The following is a 27,392-nucleotide window of genomic DNA, read 5'->3' on the forward strand; positions in this document are numbered from 1 at the left end:
GAGTTTTTGATCTTAAAACCATCAATATTAACATAAAACATCATTTGCAATACTTTCATGCAAGAACCCAAGCTTAGAATTGAAATTGGGGGTTTTTAGTGTTTTTGAAAAACATTGAAATCACTTTGATTTGGCTCTTTGATTGAAATGAGAATCAAAGATAAAATCCCCATACCTTTATGATTAATTTCCTAGGAATTTGAAGAGAAATTAGTAGGAACCCATCCCCTAGCTTGAAGTTTCAAAGATGTTTTCCATGGAGTTCTAAAGAGAAAGTTTATTAGAGAGGGAAGGTTCAATTGGAATAATGAGGTCCAACTCTAGGTTTCGGGGTTTTATCCACTTAAAATACCCTAAAATAGGTAGAATAACCATTTATAATAATTCCCCAAAGTACCCAAACTACCCCTCACTTAGTTGGACCTTTTTAAACAAGTCAAACTTGAGTTTTGTTTTCGCAGATTTCGTCGGGAAACAAGTCCGCAACTCGGAGGTGTTTCCAAAAGTTTCTAGAAATTAAATTTTGACACAGAAGAGTCCGCGACACGTCCGCGACGTGGACCAAACTTTTGGTCCTTGGTGGAGCTAGTCCGCGACGCGGACATGCTCCCTCCACGAGCATTTTGCAAGTTGCCTTGGCAGCTTGTTTGGCCAAGGGTTGGGGTCCTCCTCGGGGATCCTTAGGGTGGTCCCGGGGAGTCGTACCCGAACATTTTGACCCTAAAAACATTTATTAAGACACTAGGGTCACCTGCACTGATTTTAGACTCCAAACAACACATAAAACATGAACAACATACTAGAACACACCAACACGTAAAAGACTAGTTTCCGAACGTCTTGGTCGTTCCTTGGCGTTTGACTTCCAAACTCGTTAAAACTGAATAAAAAGGCTATTCTTTATTATTTTAACAAGTTATTATTGCATAAAACCCATGTGAGACTCTACTTTATCCTACTTCATTTTGAGGGGTGTTACAGAGAGGGCCACCCAAAAATCCTCCAGACCAGGTCCACGACTGGACCCACGAACCGTAGGTGTGTTCACGGTTCGTGGTTCAAGGGTCCGTAGGTCAGTGCTAAACTCTCTGGCAGAGAACCATGGTGTGCAGGACGGAACGTGGGTCCATCTATGGTTCGTAGGTGGGGGTTGCATGGGTGACAACTGACAGTTAAGCTAAGGGGTAGTTGGGTCTTATTCGGTTTCAACTTTATTGAAGTGGTGTAGTTTTGCCTAAGTCTAAAACACCTATATAAGGATTTTAGACCTCCAAAATCCCACAATCAAGTCATTCTCTCAAAATCCCAAAAGAATTCCCAAAACTCCTCTCAAATATTCTCTCTCTAGAAGGAAGAAGAAGAAGGAAGAGATTGAAGCTAGGTTGAGTCCAAAGTATCCAATCTTCAAGCTTGTGAAGGCTTTCCAATCAAGATATGATGGCTTATCATCCATGGGATCCTTCCTCCCATGGAGTCCCTTAAAATTCCACAATTTGAAGAAGAATTTCCCCAATTCTAGGGTTTCTTCCAATGTTGTGGGTTATGCTGAATGTTGATCCAATTGAGTGGATAAGGATTATTTATGATTGAATTGATAGAATTGCATGTATTTAGGATGAAATTACATGTACCCATGTCTATCCTATGATTTTAGGGTTGAATTGATATAGTTGGTTTGATGTCATGTGAGAGAAACTCTATGAGTTAGATATATCCTTATATGATTGATGAATTATGACTAGATTTTCTTTAGATTGAAGCATATATGATGAATATGATGATAATTGCTTGAGAGTAAAGCATAGATGATGATCATGAGATGTAGTGCTTTGAGAGTAAAGCCTACACTATGAATTGTTGATTATTGATGTTGTAGTATGGAAGGGATACTTCCTATGATGAATTGATAAGAATGATGGAATGAATGTGAAAGGTTTACTCACATGTGGGTTGAAAGGATTGCTAACCTAAAATGAATCTAGACTAAACTCCTTAATGAATGATGAGGCTAAAGGTGATTACCCTTGACCACCATATACAAGGATATGAGGTGATTCCCGTACTCCTTACACTTGAACAAGAGGTGAGTCCCCACGTTCTTATTATGATGAATGGACATGGACGCGAGTACCCATACTCCTTATGAAATGATGTGGAGGCGAGTACCCGTGTCATATGATGAGGTTGTGGAGACGAGTACCCGTAATCTAAAAGTAAGTAAGGCAAGAGGTGAATACCCATTAGCCTTTATAAGCTAGGCATTGAGGAGATTACCCTTGTCTTTAAAAGTATGTATGATTAATGTGATTATGTGATGAAGTTGACTTGTTTGGAGTGTTGCTATGTATGCCTTCTATGATGTAAGCTTGACTAGAGGCAGATGACCTAAGTCTTGGATAAGCTCAAGTGAGGTTACTTAAGGGACTATTCCTCTTTCATTATGATGCTTATTATGTCTTGATATGAATATGACTTATGTCTTATTTGACTGATGCTTATGATTATGTTGTTTATGCTAGCCATCATATTTAGTACTTGATTGTACTAACACATACTCTTGCCTAAACTCTTATCAAATGTTGGGTCTGGCGCTCCTGATTCACAAACTTGTGGCTAGGTTCTTAGTGGATTGAGAAGTGAAGCTTTGGTGAGTCCTCATTGTATTCGAGGATTGGATCACCCTATCTGTTTTATGTCTTTCTTTTCATGTTGGACTATTGTATGAGCTGCGTCCCAAGATTTATCTTCTTATGTTAGATGGTTTGAGACAATGTCATGTTAGACTTCCGCTTGCTTTTATAAAAGACTTTGATTGTATTGAAAAATTTTAAATACCCACTTATTTCTATTACTTTATGTTATGATATGCTAAGTGGCTTGTATGAGGCCTCTCCGGGTCTTATACACCTTTTTACATCTAGGGGTTACCCCTGGGTCGTGATAAAATTGGTAATAAGAGAACAAGGTTTATAATGGTCCTAGGATGTCTCAAACCACGTCTAGTAGAGTCTTGTTAATAAGTGTGAAGCGCGCCCCATTTATGAATGAGAGGCTATTTGATGTTTAGGAAATTCCACTTCTTCACTTCTTTAAGTCATGCCGTGGAGTTTAACTCTATAAGTCTTTCTCCTAATCCGTGCTCGATGTTTTTCAAGAAATGACTACTAGAAGGGCTAACAATGTTGAGCAAGAGGTTCCTACTCAAACTCCTCCTCAAGCTTTGATTGACCCATTGAATGAGAATGTGACTAATGCAGAGTTTAGGTCGGCATTCTAGGTGTTGGCTCAAGTCGTGACGTTACAAGCTAACAGAGATGTGGTAGCCCCCGTGAATCCAAATATGGGTACGTCGGCGGCAAGAGTGAGGGATTTTACGAGATTGAACCCTCCCAAATTTTATGGCTCCAAAATTGAGGAAGACCCTGAAGAATTTATCGATGAGGTCTATAAGGTGCTTTCTATCATGGGTGTGACTCCGGTAGAGAAGGCGGAACTAGATGCTTACTAACTCAAAGGGGTTGCTCAGATTTGGTTTAATCAGTGGAAAGAGGCAAGGCATGTGGAAGCGGGTCCCATAGAATGGGAAAGGTTCAAAAGTGCTTTTCTTGATAGATTCTTCCCTCTAGAGATAAGAGAGGTCGAGGTACTTGAGTTCATCAATCTTAGGCAAGGAAATATTAATGTAAGAGAATACGCTTTGAGGTTCACTCAACTATCCAACTATGCTCCTTCCATTGTGGCGGATCGTAGGGCTAAGATGAGTAAGTTTGTGTCGCGAGTGTTTGACATGGTAGTCAAAGATTTCCGCACCGCTATGCTTGTTTATTACATGAAAATTTCTCGCCTTATGGTGCATGCCCAACAAATTGAGGAAGAAAAAATCAAGGAAAGATTTAGAGAGGCAAAGAGAGCAAGAGTGGATGATGGTAACTATTCACATTCTAGGTCCGGTAGACGTGGTCGTTCAAGGTTCCGGCAAAATTTCTCCGGGCTGGGTTCTTTAAGTCCTTTTCCAAGACCTACTAATGAGAGAGTATCTAACCCAAAACCTTAAGGATATGGTAATATGCCTTCTATGCCTACTTGTGCTAAATGTGGGAGAAATCCTTAAGGGAAGTGTCTAGTGGGCTCTAATGCTTGCTTTGGGTGTGGCAAGATGGATCACAAAATAACGAATTGTCTTTCGGTTGCTAAGAATGATGGAGATGGTCGTCGTAGGGCTCTACCCTACCTTTTATCCGGTTCGAGTGGTTCGGGTGGAAATTCTCCTAAGCAAAACCATTTTTATGCTCTCCAAACTAGAGGTGATCAAGAGAGTTCCCCGTATGTTGTGACTGGTATGTTAAAAGTCTTCCATATAGACGTGTATGCTTTGCTTGATCCAGGTGCTACTTTGTCATTTGTGACTCCTTTTGTAGCTATGAGATTCTATATGCTTCCCGATATATTGTTAGAACCTTTTTCTATCTCTACCCCTGTTGGTGATTATGTGGTGGCTAAGAGGGTTTATAGAAGATGTCCCATTTCCTTGTCCCATAGAGTTACTTTGGTTTATTTGATAGAACTTGACATGATGATTGATTTTGATGTCATCTTGGGTATGGATTGATTGCATTCTTGTTATGCCTCCATTAATTGTAGGACTAGAGTGGTCAAATATCGGTTTCCTAATGAGCCTATCCTTGAGTGGAAGGGGGAAATTCTATGCCTAGAGGTCAATTTGTTTCTTACCTAAAAGCTAGGAAAATGATTTTGAAGGGTTTTCTCTACCATATAGTGAGGGTGAGGGATGTGGAGTCTGAAACTCCTATTCTTGAGTCGGTCCCGATTGTAAAAGAGTTTCCAAAAGTTTTTCCCGATGGTTTACCCGGTGTTCCTACCGAAAGGGAAATAGACTTTGGGGTTGACCTCCTCCCCGATACCCAACCTATCTTTATTCCTCCTTATAAAATGGCTCCGGTGGAACTTAAGGAGTTGAAGGAACAGTTAAAGGACTTATTGGATAAGGGTTTCCCATGGGGTGCTTCAGTGTTGTTTGTTAAGAAGAAAGATGGTTCACTCCATATGTGTATTGATTACCGTCAATTGAAAAAAGTGACCATAAAGAACAAGTATCCTCTTTCGAGAATAGATGACATATTTGATCAACTTCAAGGGGCAAGTTATTCCTCTAAAATTGATCTCCAGTCGGGTTATTACTAATTGGGGTGAAAGAGAAAGATGTTCTGAAAATTGCTTTTAGAACTCGATATGGTCATTATGAGTTTTTGGTGATGTCCTTTGGTTTGACTAAGGCCCCGACAGCTTTTATGGACTTGATGAATAGGGTGTTTAGACAAAACCTTGATATATTCGTAATTGTGTTTATAGATGATACTTTGATCTACTCAAGAAGTAAGAATCAGCATATTGATCATTTCAGAATTGTATTGCAAAGTCTCAAGGACCAATGACTCTATGTAAAGTTTAGTTAATGTGAATTTTGGTTAAGGTCTGTAGCTTTCCTTGGCCATATAGTTTCAAATAAGGGTATTGAGGTAGATCCAAAGAAGACGGATGTGGTCAAGAGTTGGCCTATACCTCTATCAGTGACATATATTAGAAGTTTCTTTGGTTTGGCCAGTGATTATAGAAGATTTGTTGAGGGGTTCTCCTCTATTGCTTCTCCTTTGACAACTTTGACTCAAAATAAGGCCAAGTTTTTATGGTCGGAAGCTTGCGAGAAAAGTTTCCAAGAGTTGAAAGATAGACTTACTTTTGTTCCGGTGTTGACCTTATAGGAAGGTACGACTGGCTTTGTGGTATATTGTGATGCCTCTAGAGTGGGTTTGGGATGTGTGCTTATGAAAAATGGTAAGGTAATTGCTTATGCTTCAAGGCAACTAAAGGTTCATGAGAAGAACTATCCTACCCACAATCATGAATTAGCGGCGGTTGTATTTGCCTTAAAGATTTGGAGGCATTATTTGTATGGGGTCCATGTTGATGTTTTCACTGATCACAAAAGTTTGCATTATGCGTTTACCCAAAAAGATCTAAATCTTCGCCAAAGAAGGTGGTTTGAGTTTTTGAAAGATTATGATACGAGTGTTCTCTATCACCCCAGTAAAGCATATGTGGTGGCAGATGCCCTTAATCGGTTGTACATGGGTAGTGTTGCACATGTTGATGGTGAGAGAAAAGAATTGGTTTGAAATGTTCATAGGTTTGCCCGATTAGGAGTTCAACTAGTGGATTCCACCAAGGGTGGTAGTATTGTCCATAATGGTTCTGAATCGTCTTTCGTGGCCGATATTAAGGCAACGCAATGTCTTGATCTGACCTTAGTAGAATTGATGGAAACGGTACTAAAGAAGTCCGTAAAGGCTTTCTCCCTAGGGGGAGATGGTGTCCTAAGGTACCAAGGTCGTTTATGTGTTCCAAATGTTGATGACTTAAGGGAGCAAATTTTATCTGAAGCCCATAGTTCTTGGTATTCTATTCACTCGGGAGCCACTAAGATGTACCGTGATTTGCGGGAGATCTAAGGTGGAATGGGATGAAGAAGGATATTACGGGATTTGTGTCTAAGTGTCCAAATTGCCAACAAGTGAAGGTTGAGCATCAGAGACCGGGAGGTTTATCCCAAGATATTAGCATTCGTACTTGGAAGTGGGAAGATTTGAATATGGAATTCATAGTAGGGTTGCCACGGACTCGACACCAATATGATTCGATTTGGGTTATAGTTGACCAAATGATGAAGTCGGCCCATTTCATTCCCTTCAAGGTTTCCTATACGGCATAAGATTATGCTAAGTTGTATTTGAGAGAGATGGTATGGTTGCATGGAGTGCCCTTGTCCATTATCTCGGATAGAGGTACTCAGTTTACTTCACAGTTTTGGAAGTCCTTCCAAAAGGGTCTTGGCACGAAAGTTAAACTTAGTACGAATTTTCACCCCCAAACTGATGGGAAAGCAGAAAGAACAATCCAAACATTGGAAGACATGTTCAGGCTTGCGTGATAGATTTCAAGCAAAATTGGGATGACCATTTGCCCTTGATTGAATTTGCCTATAATAATAGCTACCATTTGAGTATTGGTATGGCTCTGTTTGAGGCTATTTATGGTAGGATGTGTAGATATCCTATAGGATGGTTTGAAGTGGGTGAGGTTGCCTTGACTTGGAGTGGAGATCCACTCCTTGAATTTGGGATTTTTGAGATTGAATTGCATTTGAGCTCCATGAGATTGTGTAGAGCATTGCTTTTAAGTTTGGAGATGGTAGTACCTCCTTGAAGTAAGAAATGTTAAGATTTCATGCATATTGGATTGTTAGATGTAATTCCTACTCCCTTATGCTGCATTTAGTATGTATAGCTTGGAGATGAAGTTCCTCCTCGTTGTGTGCATTTAGAGGTGTTGCATGCATGATGGGCTGCTAGTCTTGAGTCTTTTCGTTTAGAAACGAGCTTAGAATCTCATTTAGGGACAAATGATCCCAAGGGGGAGATAGTGTAACACCCTGGATTTGAGCTAGGGCTAAGTAGCCATTTTACAGAGGTTTCAGGTGCCATCCACGGTGGCCAACCATGGTTCGTGTGTTAGACCACAGACAATAGGTTGGTCCATAGAGAGGGCCACCCAAAAATCCTCCAGACCAGGTCCACGACCGGACCCATTGACCATAGGTGGTTCCACGGTCTGTGGTCCAGGGGTCCGTGGGTCAGGGCTAAGCTCTCTGACAGAGAACCACGGTGTGCAATACGAATCGTGGGTCCATCCACGGTCCGTAGGTGGGGGCTCCGTGGGTGACAACTAATAGTTAAGCTAAGGGGTAGTTGGGTCTTTTCTGGTTTTAACTTAATTGAAGTGGTGTCGTTTTGCCTAAGTCTAAAACACCTATATAAGCATTTTAGACCCCCAAAATCTCCCAATTAAGTCATTCTCTCAAAATCCCAAAAGAATTCCCAAAACTTCTCTCAAATATTCTCTCTCTAGAAGGAAGAAGAAGAAGGAAGAGATTGAAGCTAGGTCAAGTCCAAAGTCTCCAATCTTCAAGCTTTTGAGGGCTTTGTAATCAATGTATGATGGGTTTTCATCAACAGGATTCTTCCTCCCATGGAGTCCCCTAGAAATCCACAATTTAAAGAATAATTTCCCCAATTCTAGTTAGGGTTCCTTCCAATGTTGTGGGTTATGATGAATGTTGATCCAATTAAGTGGATTATGATTGAATTGATTTAATTTCATTTATTTAGGATGAAATTACATGTAACAATGCCTATCCTATGACTTTAGGGTTGAATTGATATAGTAGGTTTGATGCAATGTGAGGGAAACTCTATGGGTTAGATATATCCTTATAGGATTGATGAATTATGACTAGAATTTCTTTAGGTTGAAGCATATATGATGAATATGATGTTAATTTGTTGAGAGTAAAGCATTGATGATGATCATGAGATGTAGTGCTTTGAGAGTAAAGCCTAGACTATGAATTGTTGATTATTGATGTTGTAGTATGGAAGGGATACTTCCTATGAAGAATTGATAAGCATGATTGAATGATTGTGAAAGGTTTACTCACATGAATGATTCAAGGTTGAAAGGATTGCTAACCTAAAATGAATCTAAACTAAAATGCTTAATGAATGATTAGGCTAGAGGCGATTACCCTTGGCCTTCATATATAAGGATATGAGGTGATTCCCGTACTCCTTACACTTGAACAAGAGGTGAGTCCCCACGTTCTTATTATGACTAGTTTTTTGACAAGTGCGTTGCACGTGATTATCAATTACAAAAATATATGTTATAGTAAATAATATTTATTATTTAAACGAAGATTTGAATAATAAGCTCAGCAAAAAATAATATTGCAGATTTTTTTTGTGAATGTTCAACGTGGATCGTCATAAATATCTCTTATTCACGCAAACCTATTAAGATGGTCAATGAAAAATTTTATTAGTTAAATGCAATAATGTATATATTTATTTTAATTGATGAGGTTCAATTATGTAATTAGTCATATCTCACTAATATTACCTTATAGACAATATTTCGCTTTGTATTTTTCTTGTTATCTAACCAGATGTGTTTTGTATGTGTATTCCACGTTAAATTATTTAGATGTCATATGAACATGTGAAAAGAACAACTACATTTTATATATTCATATATTTTCACATTTGTTGTGAGTTTTCTTAAAAAAAACTCGAAACATTTTAAAATAATATGTTTTAAAGTTAGAAGATCTTATTAACTTGGTAATACATTTGTGACATATATAATACTCTAATTTATATAAAAATACCTACCCAAATATAAATATATATTTGCATTAATGAAAATATTTATCTCATAAAATTAACTATTAAATAAATAATAAAAATTAAACTAATACAAACTTCAACTGGCGTTATTACAAGTCATATAAACTTTTCTTCATCTAAAATACTGAAATGTTAAGAAATAGTAAATAAGTAAAACAAAAGAGCAATGTTTATATAGTATTAACTATTTTGAAGCAAACTTTATGAGAGTTTAAATCACATAGGTAGCATTGATAAATAAAATCATTTTTTAGTCTTGTGCATCAAAAATAAATCGTGACGATTCTCTAACTTTTGGAAAAGATATTCAGAAGCATATATCTACATCTCAAGAGAAATTGTTGACAAAAACAAATGAATTTATACTACATTATGTCAACTTCATATATTGGAACATTACATACTAATGTATATTAGAACATACATTATTATATCATCAAAAATATTTTTCTCAAGTACTCAAGGTTATGAAATATACCCTCTTAGGATAGAATGACTTACTTCATTAGATAAGTGGTACCTCATATTCCGCTAAACTTCAAACTCACTCAACGACAATAAATCACACAAAACATTTAAAATGCAAGAAGAAGAGTAGAAGATTAAAAAAATTGTGGTTGAAAAATGAGAGAAAGACCCTCTATTTATAGTCAACAAAGGGTAGTATACACAAATATTTTTTGTGTCTTATCTGAAAAGTCATGACCTTTTCGAGAAGTCACAACCCTTTGGAAAAGTCACAACTTATTGAAAAAGTCACAACTCTTTGGAAAAGTCACAACTTATTGAAAAAGTTACAACTCATCGAAAAATCACAACCCTTCGAAGACAGTCACACCTTATCGAAAAAGTCACAACTCATCGAAAAAGTCACAACCTAAGTTAGGGATGTTATAGTAATTTATATTCAAGTTAGGAGTTCATGATTTTAAGGTAATATAGATGAATGGATATGGAGGCGAGTACCCATGATCCTTATGAAATGATGTGGAGGCGAGTACCCATGTCATATTATGAGGTTGTGGAGGAGAGTACCCTCAATCTAAAAGTAAGTAAGGTAAGAGACGATTAACTATTATCCTTTATAAGCTAGGCATTGAGGCGAATCCCCATGTCTTTAAAAGGAAGTATGATTAATGTGATTATGTTAAGAAGTTTACTTATTTGGAGTGTTGCTAGATATGCTTTCTATGATGTAAGCTTGACTAAAGGCGGATGACCTAAGTCTTGGCTAAGCTTAAGTGAGGTTACTTAAGGGAGTATTCCTCTTACGTTATGATGCTTATTATGTCTTGATATGAGTATGCCACATGTCTTATGCTTATGATTATGTTGTTTATTATAGCCATCGTATTTAGTACTTGACTTTACTAACACATACTATTGCCTACAATCTTATCAAATATAGGGTCCGGCGTTGTCGATTCACACACTTGTGTCTAGGTTCTTAGTTGATTGAGAAGTGAAGCTTTGTTGAGTCCTTATAATATTCGAGGATTGGATCACCCTATATCATTTATGTCTTTCTTTACATGTTGGACTATTGTATGGGTTGCGTCCCAAGATTTATCTTCTTATGTTAGATGGTTTGAGGCAATGTCATGTTAAATTTCCGCTTGCTTTTATATAAGACTTTGATTGTATTGAAAAGTTTTAAATTACCGCTCATTTCTTTTACTTTATGCAATGATATGCTAAGTGGCTTGTATAAGGCCTCTCAGGGTGTTATACACCTTGTTACATCTAGGGGGTACCCCTGGGTCGTGACAATAATTGATTTCAAAACTCTTTTCTTAAATTTGGTGGAATCATTCACCCACTTGCTCTAATTGCTATGGTGAATTGGTTTGCATCTTAAATTCCTAATTGCTGAGGTGATTTCCCATACTCCTTAGAATTTAACAAGAGGCGACTTCCCACGTTCCTATTATGATGTTGGACATGAATGCCCATGATCCATTAGTAAAAGATGTGGAGGCGAATACCCGTGTCTTATGAAAGGACATGGAGGCAAATACATATGATCCTATAAGATAGAAATGGAGACGAATACCAATGACCATATATGTAAGGCAAGAGGCGACTACCCATCAGCCTTTATAGAAAGGCAAGGTGGTGATTCCCCATTTCTATAAAAGATAAGCTAAAGATGATGAATGATAGGTGATGAGCTTGGATGATTTCTAAGGTTTCCTTCTATGATGAGTAAGACTAGTGGAGAATTACCCATGTCTTGGTTAAGTATGCTTTGAGGTTACTATATGAAGTATCTGTTTTATGTTATGATGCTTTTTGATATGCATTGTTTATGTTTTATGTCTTATGTTGACTAATTCCTATGTTTATGTTGATGTTTATGTAAGCTATCATATTTAATACATGTTTGTACTAACACATATTGTTGCCTACATTTCTTATCCAAGTGTAGGGTCTGGCGATATCGACTCTCATCCTCGTGGCTAGGATCTTAGTAGAAGCAAGATTGAAGATTGGTGAGCTCTCGTAGAATTCGAGGATTTGACCACCATTTCTCTTATGTATTTCATTTTATCTTTTGAACATTATTGTATGGACTGTGTCCCAAGGATTCCATTGTTTTAGATGGTTTGACACAAAGTATATTAGACTTTCGCTGAATTTTATGAAGACTTTGATGTTGTTTAAAATGTTTTAATTCCCGCTCATTTCTATTATCTTATGTTATGAATGCTAAGTGGCTTGTACGAGGCCTCTCGGGGTCTTGTACACCATGTTACTTCTAGGGGGTACCCATGGGTCGTGACAGGCAGAGCCTTTTTGAGGTTTTCAATTGGTGATCAAGTCTTTCTCTGTGTGTTTCCCATGAAGGGCGTTGTGAGGTTTGAGAATCTGGGCATGCTTAGGCCCATGTATATTGGGCCTTTTGAGATCCTTTGGAAAATTGGTGAGGTTGCTTATTAGTTATCTTAATGTCCAGTGTTTTCAATTATCCACCCAATTTTCTAGGTTTTGATGTTTCACCGGTAGGTTCCTAATGAGTCTTGTTCATAAGTGTGAAGCGTGCCACATCTATGAATGAGAGGCTACTAGATGATTAGGAAACTTCACTTCTTTCATCACTCAAAGTTGTGCGATAGATTTTAACTCTATAAAGTCTATCTCCTAATCCTTACCCGATGGTTTACATGATATGACTATTAGAAGAGCAGCTAGAAGGAGTGAGGGAGACAATGTTGATCAAGGATCTTCTCCTCAAGCTTCGATTGACCCCTTTGCTGAGAATGTAACAAATGCGGAGTTTAGGAAGACTTTTCAAGTATTGGCTCAAGCCGTGACGACCCAAGCCAATAGAGAGGTGATAGTCCCTATGAACCCAAATGTGGGTACGATGACATCAAGTGTGAGGGACTTTACTAGAATGAACCCTCCAAACTTTTATGGCTCCAAGGTTGAGGAAGATCCTTAGGAGTTTATCGATGAGGTCTATAAGGTACATGCTATCATGGGAGTGTTTCCGGTAGAAACGACGGAATTGGCCGCTCATCAACTCAAAGGTGTTGCTCAGATTTGGTTCAACCAATGGAAAGAGGCAAGACCAGAAGAAGCGGGTCCCATAGAATGGGAATGGTTCAAATCTACTTTTCTTCTTAGACTTATCCCTCTAGAGATCAGAGAGGCAAAAATGCTTGAGTTCATTAATCTCCGGCAAGGAAATATGAGTGTGAAGGAATATGCTTTGAGGTTCACACAATAGTCAAAGTATGCTCCTTCAATAGTGGCAGATCGTAGGGCTAAGATAAGCAAGTTTGTTTTGGGAGTGTTAGAAATGATTGTAAAAGAATGTTTTACCGCTATGCTTGTCCATGACATGGGCATTTCTCTTCTTATGGTGCATCCCAACAAATTGAAGAGGAAAAGCTCAGGGAGAGGTCGAGGACAAGAACTGATGATGGTAATTCTTCCTACCTTATGTCCGGTGGACGTGGTCGTTCAAGGTTTTGACAAAGGTTTCTCGGGCAAGGTTCTTCTAATGTTCCTCTAAGGTCTAACAATGAAAGGGTGTCAAACCCTAAGCCTCAAAGAGATGGTGGTGGCGTGTTAGTGCCAGATTGTGGTAAGTGTGGAAGAAAACATGTGGGCGAATATCTAGAAGGTTCCAATGCTTGATTTGGCTGTTGTAAGATGGATCACAAGATAAGGCATTGTCCGTCAGTTGCTAAGAATGAAGAAGATAATCGTTGTAGAGCTCAACCCTATCCTTCATCCGGTCCAAGTGGTTCAGGTGCAAATGCTTCAAAGCAAAATAGGTTCTATGCACTTCAGACTCCTGGTGAGCAAGAGGGCTCTCTCGATGTGTTTATCGGTATATTGAATATTTTTCCAACTTGATATTTATGCTTTACTTGATCCCGGTGCTACCTTTTCTTTTGTGACGCCATATGTGGCTATGAGATTTGATATGCTTCCTGATGTGTTGTTAGAACCTTTTTCCATCTCTACCCCTGTTGGTGATTCTATTGTGGTTAAGAGGGTCTATATAAGATGTCCCGTCTCCTTGTCCCATAGAGTTACCCTTGTTGATTTGGTAGAGCTTGATATGCTAGATTTTGATGTTATCCTTGGTATGGATTGGCTGCACTCTTGTTATGCTTTAATGGATTTTAGAACCCGTGTAGTCAAGTTTCAATTTCCTAATGAGCCTATCCTAGAATGTAAGGGGGAAATTATATACCTAAGGGTCAGTGTAATACCCCAGATTTGAAAAGAGGCAAAATTGCAGAATTGGGACTTACATGTGCCATTCACGAGGGCTAACCATGGTCTGTGGTTTGACCTACGAATCGTAGGTGGGGCTGTGGGTAGGCAAGTTCAGAATTTTCAGGCAAGGACCACGATGAGACCTACAAAAAGTAGGTGGGACCACAGTCCGTGGTCCAGTAGCCATCGTTTGGGCAAAAACTCTATGACAAGGAACCACGACTGAGCAGAACAGACCGTAGGTTTGTCGACGGTCCGTCGGTCAAAGGCCCGTAGGTCGAGGTCCCAAAAATCATGTCTCTGACCACCGACCCACGGATGTGCATGACGGATCGTAGGTCCATCCATAGTTCATCGGTCGGGGGTCTATAGGTCCTCGACTGGCTGTTATTTTAGGGGCACATAGGTCTTTTCTGATTTTAATTAAATCTATGTGGTGTCGTTTTGCCTAGACCTAGACCACCTATATAAAGATTTTAGACCCCTAAACTCACTCAATTAAGTCATTATCTCAATTTCCAAAAAAAACCCTAATCCTTTCTCAAATATTCTCTCTCTAGAAGGTGGAAGAAGAAGAAGGAGGTTAAAGCTAGGTCAAGAACAAGTCTCCCAACCTTCCAACTTTTGGTAGGATTTGTGACTAAAGAATGATGACTTTTCATCCATGAGATCCTTCCTCCCATGGAGTCCCTTGATTTCTCCAATTTGTGAAGTCTAAATCCCCAATTCTGGTTAGGGTTTCTTTCAATATTGTGGGTTGTAATGAATGTTGATCCAAATAGTTGGATTATTATTGTTTATGATTGAATTGATAGAATTGCATGTATTTAGGAATAAATTACATGTACCCAAGTTTATCCTATGGTTTTAGGGAATAATTGATTAGATTGGGTTGATGCCATGAAGGGAAACTTTGTGTGTTATATATATGCTTATAGGATAGATGAATTGACACTAGAACTGCTTGATAACGAAGCGTGTATGATGATTATGAGATGTAGTGCTTTGAGAGTAAAGCCTAGACTATGAATTTTGAATGTTAATGATATGATGTGGAATGGATACAACCCATAGTGAATTGCTAAGCATGATTGAATGAATGTGAAATGTTTACTCACATAAATGATTTTAGGTTGAAAGGATTGCTCACCTAAAATGAATCTAGACTAAATGCTAATGAATGATGAGGCTAGGGGTGACTACCCTTGACCTCCATATTGAAGGATATGTGGTGATTTCCCATACTCCTTAGAATTGAACAAGAGGCGATTCCCCACATTCTTATAATGATAAATGGACATAGAGGCGAGAACCCATGATCCTTATGAAATGATGTGGCGGCGAGTACCCGTGTCATATGATGTGATTGTGAAGGCGCGAGTACCCATAATCTTAAATTAAGTAAGGCAAGAGGAGAATATCCATTAGCCTTTGTAAGCTAGGCCTTGAGGAGAATCCCCATGTCTTTAAAATTAAGTATGATTGATGTGATTACATTATGAAGTTGATGTGCTTGGAGTGTTCCTAGATATGCCTTCCATGATGTAAGCTTAACTAGAGGCGGATGACCTAAGTCTTGGATAAGGTTATGTGACGTTACTTAAGGGAGTATTCCTCTTTCATTATGATGCTTATTATGTATTGATTATCCTTATGCCTTATGTCTTATGATGACTGATGCTTATGTTTATGTTGTTTATGGAAGCTATCATATTTAGTACATTCTTGTACTAATGCATACTCTTGCCTACATTTCTATTAAAAATTTAGGGTCCGGTGCTCTCGATTCACACACTTGTGGCTAGGTTCTTAGTTGATCAATGGAGTGAATCTTTGGTGAGTCCTCATTGTATTCGAGGATTGTATCGTCTTTCTCTTTTATGTCTTTCTTTTCAAGTGTTGGACTATTGTATGGGCTGCGTCCCAAGATTTATCTCTTATGTTAGATGGTTTGAGACAATGTTGTTAGATTTCCGCTCGTTTTATGAAAGACTTTGATTGTTTGAAATGTTTTAAACTTCCGCACCTTTTCTATTACTTTATGATATAGTATGCTAAGTGGTTTTTATGATGCCTCTCGGGGTCTTATACGCCTTGTTACATCTAAGGGGTACCCCTAGGTCGTGACAGTCAGTTTGTTTCCTATCTTAAAGCTAGAAAGATGATTTCTCAGGGTTGTATTTACCATATAGTTAAGGATGAGGGATGTGGATTCTAAAAACCCTATTCTTGAGTCGGTCCCCATTCTGAATCAGTTTTCGGAAGTGTTCCTAAATGATCTACGTGGTATTCCTCCCGAAAGGCAAACAGACTTCGGTATTGACCTTCTCCAAAATACGCAACCTATTTCTATTCCTCCTTATAGAATGGCTCAGGCTGTGGCTTTTCTAGGTCACATTGTTTTGAATAAGGGTATTGAAAATCCTTAAGGAACGACAACTCTTTTCAAAGTTTAGCAAATTTGAGTTTTGGCTAAGGTCTGTGGCTTTTCTAGGTCACATTGTTTTGAATAAGGGTATTGAGGTAGATCCTATTAGGATAGATGCGGTCAAGAGTTGACCAAGACCTCTATCAGCTATGGATATTAGAAGCTTCTTGGGTTTAGCCGGTTACTATAAAAGGTTTGTTTAGGGGTTTCTACGATTGCGTCTCCATTGACGGCATTGACTCAAAACAAAGCTAACTTCATATAGTCTGAAGCTTCTGAGAAGAGTTTTCAAGAGTTTAAAGATAGACTTACCTCTACTCCGGTGTTAACTTTACCAGAAGGAATAAATTGTTTTGTGGTGTATTGTGATGCCTCTAAAATTGGGTTAGGATGTGTGCTTATGCAAAATGGGAAAATTATTGCCTATGCTTCAAGGCAACTTAAGATCCATGAGAAGAATTATCCTACCCATGATCTCGAATTAGCGGCAGTTGCATTTGCCTTAAAGATTTGGAGGCATTATTTGTATGGTGTTCATGCCGATGTTTTTACTGTAATACCCCGTATCCGAAAAAAGGTAATAACCAAAAATTCAGAACTTAAAGGTGCTATCCACGAGAACCAACGACAGCGTGTAGGTCGAACCACAGACCGTAGGTGGGTCTGTGGATTGGCCATCCAAGAAGTTGCTAGGGTAGGAACCACGACTAGACCTACAGGCCGTAGGTGGGTCCACGGTTCATGGTCCAGGGGTCCATTGAATTGGCCAAAAGTCTCTGAACTTACTGATAATTGTACAATACAGACCATAGGTCCATCCACGATCTGTCGATGGTGAGTCTTGGGTTAGTTGCTGGCAATTATTTTCAGGGTTTAGTTGGGTCTTTTCCTAATTAATTAATTCCTATACTATGTCGTTTTTCCTAAGTCTAGGACCCTTATATATGCATTTTTACCCCCAAATTAGACCCCATTACTTCATTTTTCCAAATTCCTAAAAGAAGATCAAAACCTACTCTTAAGTATTCTCTTTCTAGAACTTGAATAAGAAGAAGGATTCACCTAGGATTTCTAGCTAAGGTCTCAATTCCTCCATTGACGACTAGCAATTAGATTTTAGGAATGGTATTTTTCATCCATGAATTCTTTCAATTCATGGAGTCCCCAAATTCTTGTATTTCAAAAGGTAGAATTCCCCAAATTAGCTAGGGTTTTCTTCAATTACCACCGGTTCTCTTAATTATCGATCTTAATGATTGAATTATGTTTTAATATGCATGAATTGATGATTTACAATGCTTTTATGATGTTTTCCCTTATGAACCCATGTAAACCCCCATCTTTTCCAAATTGTAGTCATATGATGTGGGTTGTTGATTATGAAAGAGGAGTTTTATGTATTAATGTGATGAAATGATAGAATCACATTAGTTTATGATATAATCTTATCTAAACCTTGAATTCTAGGTTTGGTGATTTAAAAGCAAGATTTGAACCTTGAAAGGGCAAAGTATGAACTTATGCATGATCTTATGAAACCTATGTAAATGTTTAAAGGGTGCTATGAGAGTAAAGTGCCAATGATGACGTTTGATGATTGTGTTTTGAAAGGATATTCTCATAAACACATACTATCATGATGTGAAAGGTCTTATCACATAATATGGATCTTAGGTTGAAAGGCTATTCTCACCTAATTGAATCAAAGAGTAAGAGCTATCCTAATGAAACTAGCTTGGATTAGGCATCCTAGGATACCTTTCTATGAATGATAAGATTAATTAAGAAATGACTATTTCGTGGGAATTATGCTTAGCACCGAGTGGATATTGATATGAGATGGAAGCCCTCACATTAGTAGAGATTGGGTTTCTAGGAGCAATCTCTTGAGATGGAAGCCCTCACGTTAGTAGAGGTCGGGTTTCTAGTAACAATCTTCTTATCCCATAAACTACGTGCCCCCGTAGGATAATTAGATAGTGGATCCACTAGGCTAGAAGTTCATGGTTCTACCTTAGGCAAGTATAACAACCCTTTTCAGTGTAAGAGACATTGGGGGATCATGTTATAGCTCACATGGTCTATATATCGTTTAAGGCTAATTTTCCCACAATAACATGAATAATGAACTCAGTTTACTTAAAAAAGTATCTCATATGAGTTTAAAGGTTTTAATGATGATGTTAGCTTGCATTGACCATGATGTTATGACTTATGTTTTCTAACCCTCTTATATCATGTATTAATTGGTCAATTCAATATCATAAAATGAAATGTCCATTTAGGTATGTTTCTAACTGTTTTTATAACTAGCTATCATACTTGGTACAATGTTTGTACTAACACATACTCTTGCCTACATTTTATTGAAATGTAGGGTCTGAGAGACAAGTTTCCCAGTCCTGTGGCTAGAGCTTGGATTTGATTGTTTTCTCGAGCTTGGTGAGTCCTGATGGTTCTAGGACATATTTTACTATGTTTAGTTTCTTTCATGTACTTCTTCTTTTGGATATGATGTATGGGCTAGGCCCAATTTCATTCTATTGTATTAGATGACTATGCGGTTATGCACTCTTTGAATAGGAATCCGTTTTCTGAAAGATCCTGGCTTTCGTACTTTGGTGGGTCTCCGAGATCCTTTCGATGACCTATGTTGAAGGGATATCTATCTAATCCGATCGATTGCGTAAAGCCCGCGGTAGCAACGGAACCACATGAGATTAGACTTCCGCTTTTTCTTTATAAAATGTTTTGAACTTGGACTATTGTTTTAATCTTATTGTTCTATTTCTTATATTATGAAAGCTAAGTGGCTTGTATGGAGTCCTTCGGGGTTCTATACGCCATGCTAATCTAAAAGGTACCCCTAGGTCATGACAAACTTGGTATCAGAGCAGAAGGGTTAGAATGGTCCTAGGATGTCTCATAAGCCACATCTAGTAGATTCTCGTTCATAAGAGTGCCACATTTATGGACATGTCGGTGGATTTCAACTGATCCACATCGCTCCACATCACACCTATAACGGCTTTTAAGGCAGTCACCTCCTTGGTGGCCAATTGGCTACACTCGCACTCCGTTATCCTCACCGCAAGGGCATCAATGGTAGCGCTCAATGGTGTCACAGCATTAACCAGGGTAGTCTGAATCATGTTTGGAATGGAGGCCTTGAGTCTGGCTGCCCGACGATCAGCAGAATGGGCAAGCTGCCCCATCCAGAATAATGAAGCCCGAGTGATCGGGGTCCGGGAGACAGCAACATCAGCAGGTCTAGGAGGCAGTGCAGTAGTAGAAGAACCTGAAGTGTCGGAAGGAGTAGCAGTAGAGGTACCTAAAGGCCCAGGGGCCAGAGTAGGCAAAAATGCCTCTGCAGGTAGAGAGTCTGTATCTACAACCGGGGATAAATCCACCGGGAATGCCTTCTTCTTCTTCCTAGCCTAGTCCTTTATATATTCTGTGTTAATTCTCTGGATATCAGTGGAGGATGTGGGAATCATTTCCACATCCTTCTTTGCATCTCTAGGTACCCGAGCCCTTCTGCACAATTCGATGATCAATACTGGGAAAGAAAGAGGTCTGGTGCTGCTTGGCCCTCATAACCGTATCCTATGCTATAATCATCCCCAAATTTAGTCTCGTCCCATAAATGATCCATCCTAGACAGGCAGCCTTGGCCAGGCGAAGAATAGACTCGTTTTGGAAGGGCATGATCGTGCTGCTGATGAAGCCAAACCAATACCTCGCTGGTACATTCAAGTCTTTATTTTCTATTGGAACCCCCTGCCTCCAACCACTTCGGAGTGCCATCAAATATCAAAGGAGATAACCACTTCTTCATGTTGTCCAGTGTATTTGTCTTGATCATATGCAGGAACTCATCTTCCAACCTCGTAGTGCATTCTAGGAAATCATTAATGGCAGGAAAATTGTATTGCACCCTCTTCCCCCGGACAATTGCGTAGTCAACCAGTTTAAATACTGCTGCCTGCTTCTTCCTTTGTGGTAACAAGGCACTGTATGCATTGTATAATTTCCTAACCCAACTTGGAATATATGGGACATGGGGCTTTGTGAAGATCTGGAACTTATGAGACTTCAGACATCTCACAATCTCGGGGTACCTATCAATCACCTCATCCGTGGACAAACACTTTTCCTCGATGATCGTCCTCAGCCCCTCAGTCTTTAATCTGTTCATCGACTTGGGAGGCGGACCCTGCATAGGAGGGGCTAGGACTACAACCTGCTCTGGAGCTGGAGGAGGAGTGGTAGCCTGAGGAGTCCAGATCCTAGATGGATCATTCATCCTTTTAGATCGTAGCTCTGCCCTCTGTGCTGCTACAAGCTAATCATCAGAAGCTACAGACTAGTGCTCACCCTCACTTGCTGAAATAGTGAGGTGTGTGGCATAGATACCGTCACTGTCGGAGCTAACCTTCAGTGATGCATGTGCCTTCTCTTTGCCTTTACTTTCCCACCAGTTGTGGGAAGCTTTGTGGCCTTTCCCCTGGATGCAGCTACATCCTCATTGAGTGAAATCCCCTTTGCTTTCTTTTGGGGTGGCATGTTTCTTCCTGCAACTTTAGGTCTGGCCATGTCTTTAATGCTGATAAAAATAAGATTGAAATGCTAGGAAGCAATGTAATCCAACTCCGAGCACAAATCAACGACTAAAATACTTAGAGAATGCCAAAATATTGAAAATACTAAATAGGTGTGAGTTTGTGAAGGTCGAAAGTGAGGGAAAGTGAGGGTTTGAAAATTTAAACCTTTGGCTTGTTAAAAACCGTCTAGTTCTCGCCCATTCGACGACATTAGTCGTGCTCGTAGACCCACTCGGTGACACGCCGAGTGGTCACTTACCTCGCTGAGGTTTACAGGACCTTCAGTCAACTTGGGGGTCCAAACGGCGGACTAGATCGCGATCACCGACCTCGTCGGCGATTCGCCAATAATTTCCAGGGCTCGCCGAGTTTTATAGACTACACTTTGAAGTTTTCTTGAGTCCAACAGCGGTCTAGGTCGGGGTCACCGACTTCTTCGGCGATGCGTCGATTGGACCTTTACATCGCCAACCTGCACTTTTCAAATGCTTTCCACACTTTAACCTGCACAATCAACACACTGTTATTTCAAACTAAAAAAAAAGAAAGAAAATAAAACTTGGGTTGCCTCCCAAGCAGCGCCTTAGTTAACGTTGTGGCACGACCCAAGTCCACCTTCAAAATTCATTCTTGGGGTTGGCCATAGTATCACTAGGCAACCCCCTTGCTGTCTCGGGTTCATATGAGACGAGATATGATCCATTTGGGTCTCTAACTGCTTGATCGACACTGAATTAGAGGTGACAGTATGGCTAAGGGTAGACACATTTTCTTTCATTTCTTTCAAAATTTTGTCTGACCCTTCAACTTTGTCGAGAATATGAGAAAGCATATCCTCAGACCGACCACCTTTCGAATCCTTTGGGTTTTGGCGCTCGTGGGGTGGCACATACCTATCCTTCTCCCCATCCTTCCAATTTGGATTATGGTCCCTCCATTCACGATCTCGATCTTCCAACCTTCATCCCTATTCCAACCTTGGTTACCACCCTGCCTTGAGTAGTTTGAACGATAACCACCACCTTGGTTGGCTAGGAAATTCACCTTTTCATTCTACAAGGCCTCAAACTTGGACTCATCCGGATTAGCACACCCGACACCCACGACATTAACACTTCGAGCACCAGCTCTCATGACATTTTTAGACAAAATGTCAAGTTGTGTCATGATCTTGGCCATGTTCTGGTCCCTCTCTTGGTCTTTCTCCATCTACTCTTTGGTTAGTTTAAACGTGAGAGGGGAGACCTAGTCTTCACGGGTATACCACTCCCTGTTTATGGTAGTCATGCTATCCAAGAGCTGAGTCGCTATCACATAAGGTTGCTGTATCAAACCTCCTGGAGAAAGTTGTTCAGCAACACCCTTATTTTCCGAGTCAAGACTCCTGTAAAAATACTGCAGCAACATGTTAATAGACAAGCCATGGGTTGGGAATTGAAGCACCTACTTCTTGTATCGCAGCCAAGTTTCATGAATTGGCTCGCCTTCTAGATGTTTGAAGCTCTGAATGCTTTCCCGAAGAGTCATCATCATTGAGGGAGGGAAAAATCGCACTTGAAATGCGGTAACCAACTCCTCCCACGAAGTGATTGATTCACGTGGCAATTCAGCCAGCCACTTTCACGCCTCTCCCATCAAAGAGAACAGGAACAACCTCTGCCGGACCGACTCTTGGGAGATATTCTTGAAGGAGAACGGTCCGCATACATCTACGAAATTTCTAATATGCTCATAGGGATCCTCATGAGATAACCCACTGAAAAGCCCCTTTAGTTGCAAGAGTTGCAACATAGTACTCATGATGTGGAATACCGCATTCCCTTCGGCCGGAGGCAAGTGAATGGCAGCAATACCACCCATAAGATGGGGGTCATTAGAATTAGGCTCATTGACATCGTTGAGGTTACTGGTGTCGTCTTGGTGGCCTACTTGGCTACCATTGCTACCATTAACACTCATTCTTCCTGCTTTCAACACACAAACAAACAAAGCAAAACTAAAATTAAGTAAGTATCACTATAACTAACAAGAACAAAATTCAACTTAACTAAAAATTCTTAAGTAACACCACTCCCCGGCAGCGGCGCCATTTTGATTAATGTATCAGGGACACTTCATCCAATACTAAGAGTCAATGATCGTTCAATAGTAATATAACCCAAGTTGGGGTCGAGTCCCAAGAGAGTGGTTCTTAATTGAGAATCAATAGTCAAGTGAGAATATGCTCAAGTCAATCATAGCTAACATATACGAAGAAAAACATAAATTCAAGTCTGGGGTGACACAAGTGTCAAATATCAAAAGGGGGTTTTGTATTCGATTATCAACTAAAACAACAAATAACACGAAAATACGAATCTGGAGACGAGATTCTAGGGATGTGATTGGATTATGGGCCAAGGTAAACAACTGGGTAATTGCAATTAATAGTAAACAACTGAAAATCAGTGAATAAGCTAGACTTTAGTGGGGATAAAACTTTTTTCGAACAATTTACCCCGAATCAAATTGGTTTCTCTCGAACACCAATAAGGGGCAATGAAGCACAACCTTCGCTTTAGTCCATTCACTCTCTCGAGCTGAATGTGTGGAAAAGGGTTTAGGGTTCACTCTCTCGAGTTGAACCCATGACAACCCAATACCCACTGACCATTGATTCAGTAATTTTGGGTTTAAAACCTCTCTCTCGAGCAAGCCAAAAACACGAAGTTAAGATTGTATTTGCAACTACAACCCATTAAATTCAACCACAATTACTGAACGAAATCACCTTTAAACAACAAGTAAACTATCAATTAACAATACCTAAAAGTTAAATAAACCCATAATCACACTCCAAGAATTGGGGTTTTTCCTAGACATAGTAAAAAGGTAAAAATCGTTACCAAGTTGTGTTTGCATTAACTAGGTAAGATTGATATAGTCTTTACAAAGGTCTAAGATGAAGAATCTTCAACACCTTCCAATTTCTTAGTAATGGAAATCTTCAAAGCTAAGGAAATGTTGTCTCTCTATTCAGTTCTAAGTTCTAAACTTCAAAAACTGAATAATAATATGATTCAACAAAAGATAAGATCAGATATTAAGCTAAAAATTTAAACAAGTATTTATAGTTATCAAAAAGTGTGCTACGAAGGACTATTCAGCACAGTTAGTCGGGATCGCCGATCCACTAGGCAATCCACCCTTTGGTCATTTTCATCGCCGTTTTGCTTTTGCCTTCAACATCCTTGAGGTTCTGAAACTTTGGGTGATATGGCATTGCATCATGGAACCGTTCGGCGAGTTGCCGACTCCTTCTTTCTCTTACCGACTAGATTTTCTACTTCAAGGCTTGGTACTCTGGAACATTAGGGGAGACCCCGGCTGTTTGGCGACTCGTCTAATGGGTTAGGCGATCCTCATGCCTTCTTTCCTTCTTTCTTTCAGATGCCTTGTTCCTTTTTGCTCAATAGTGTCCATGCTTTGTCCCTCAATCCAAATAACTAAAAATCAAGTACTTACATCAGTTATTGGCACAAAATATGCATTTTAGGACACTAAATCTATTCAAATAATGCCCTAAATGAGTCCAAATTGTGGACTTATCAAGGTCGAATCCCACAGGGAGCGGTACGTGTTCAAATTCAGTCAAGAAGTACGAATGTGATCTAATTAGATATTGGAATAGAAATTATTGAAAGAGACATAAAACAAATTAAAAGGGTGACACGAATGTTAGAAGAGTGGTTTTGGTTTGCAATTATCAACTACAATGCAGTAAAAAATAACTTGATATAACAATAAGGAGAGGAATTCTCGGGATGTGATCAATTATAGACAAATTTTGATATATGGGTAATTGAAACCACTAGTAAACAACTAAAAATCAGTGGGCAGGCTAGACTATATGGGAGATAGCTTTCTCTCAAATAACTATCTCGAATCAGGTAATTTCTTTCGAACATCAACAAGCATAGCAATGAAGAACAACCCACACCTTAATTCATCCACTCTCTCGACCTAGATGGGTAGGATTGGGCTTAGGATTCATTCTCTCGAACTGGACCCAGCTTAACCCAATACCTATAAACCATTAATCAATAGTCTTAGTTCTAAAACCTCTCTCTCGAGCAAGCTAAGAACACAAGGCTAGAACTGCTTTTGCAACTACAATTCATAAATTAAACCACACCAATAATCACATTATCACATCCCAAGAATTGGAGTTTTAGCCAAACATCATAAAAAGGTAAAAAAACGGTTACCAAATTGATTAGCCATCAACTGGGTAAGAATAATTAGGCCTTTACAATGCTCAAAATCGAAGAAAATCAGTAACCCACTTGAAAAAATCTCTGAATTGAATCTCCAAAAACCTTTAAGTTTACTAAGAACTATTCTAAAATGGTAGTAAACTAAAATTTGGAAAAGAGAACAACTAAATAAACAGTTCAAAATCTTATTTATAGTCGCCAAAAATAAGCCACGAAGGTCCATTAGGTGAGGTAAGTCGGGTTCGCTGAGTGGTTCGGCGAAACTCCCATTGCTCTCTTATATCACCTTTTTGCCTTGGTTCTCAGCATTCTCAAGTCCTGTAACTTTGGGCGATCACTCTTTGTATCGCGGAACTGTTCGGCGATTCGTCGACTGCCCCTTTTCTATTGACGACTTGGTTTCTTCCCTCAGGGCAGGCACACTGGAACTTTAGGCGGTCAAATTAGCCACTCGACGATTCACCTAGTGCTTTTGGTGATCATCAGGCTTGCCTTTCTACATTTCTTCAGTTTGTTTTGTTTATTTTTGCCTGTTAGTGTCCTTGCTTTGTTTCTTAATCCATATACCTGAAAACCAAGGTTTTAACATCAGTTTATGGCACAAATTAAGCATTTGAGGACACCAAATCTATATAATCAAAGCCCCAAATGAGTCCAAATCTCGGACTCATGAACACCCGCAACTTAAACTTTTACTTGCACTCAAGTAAAACTCAAGATCAGTAGTTCAAAAAGGATGTCTCAAATAGTGCTGCTTAAAACTCAACATAGATGCACACAACAAGGTTCAACTTACTCATGCAATGATCAATTGTGCACTCAAAGATTCAAATTGTGACTCACCATTATCAAAGACACTCAAGTTCACAATAGTTTCTTCAAATGCAAGTTCAAGCTCAACAAAGGTACTCAAATGCCCTCACAACAAATATGATTCCCTATTCACACAAAGTTCTTCAACAATTTATAGTTCCAAGATCACATACGACTCTCTCACTAACAAAGATGAACATATGCATGAAGTCAGCCATAGGTTTGTCCTTATTTTCCAATCAACATTCATTTCAGCTCACTCATGATCACAAATGGCTTTTCACGGCTTGTAATGGGGCTGAGTGTCAAGGTATGGTCATTTAGGCTTAGTGGCTTCTACCTTCATGAAATGTGGTTTGAACATCACTTTCTTCCTTTTCTTTAACATTTTGATTATGCTCATAATCCACTCCATTATTCAACTTCATATGAACTACCGAATACCCCATTTCTTTTGCAATTTCCACTACTTTATTTCACAACTTTTTCATTCTTTTTCTTTGCTTTGTTATTTTCTTTTTTTACATTGGAGGGGTTTCCATCTTTTTCAAAATCATTACTCAAGGGGGGATTTCTCACACTTCTTAATTTTCCTTTTCTTTTCAACACACCCTCAACATAGGCTTTTGGTCTAAGTTGGCTATTCAACAAACCACACTTCATGAAAATTATTGGTCAATGGATAAAGAGGAATCACAATTGTTCAAGTTTCTTCGAAGAAAAGGATAAGACTCAAGAGGGTTCAAGCAAGGTTCACACATCTCACAAGGATGGCGACAAAAGAGGTATATTGTCCAATTGGTTCACTCTTCGAAATTTTTGCCTAAGATCATTTCAAGTGCTTGCATCACTTAGTCAACCAGACCAACGGGGAAAATTCTAGGTGTCAGCACACACAATGTTTAAAGTAATCTCATCACACAAGGCATTGACACCAATATCAAACAACACTCAACACTTTCTAGCTAGTGTGCAATGTTCATCACAAGAGACTCATTCGATAACCGGCTAGTCACAACGAGATGCTAAAAGTTCACACATTGTCTATGTAACTTCATTGGCCTTATTGTAGCCGCACATTCATTTCGTTCAATTAAGAGCATTATTCAAGTCTTCAGTATTGATCATAACCGATACTCAAATTCGCACAAAAACAACCACAATCACACAAAAGAGGTGGCAATTTTTTTAAAATTAGGTTCAAAAACCATTTCCATTTAAAAAATGGGGCCAC

This window comes from Solanum tuberosum, unplaced genomic scaffold, assembly GCF_000226075.1.
Source record: "Solanum tuberosum cultivar DM 1-3 516 R44 unplaced genomic scaffold, SolTub_3.0 scf00107, whole genome shotgun sequence".
Classification (NCBI taxonomy): Eukaryota; Viridiplantae; Streptophyta; class Magnoliopsida; order Solanales; family Solanaceae; genus Solanum; species Solanum tuberosum.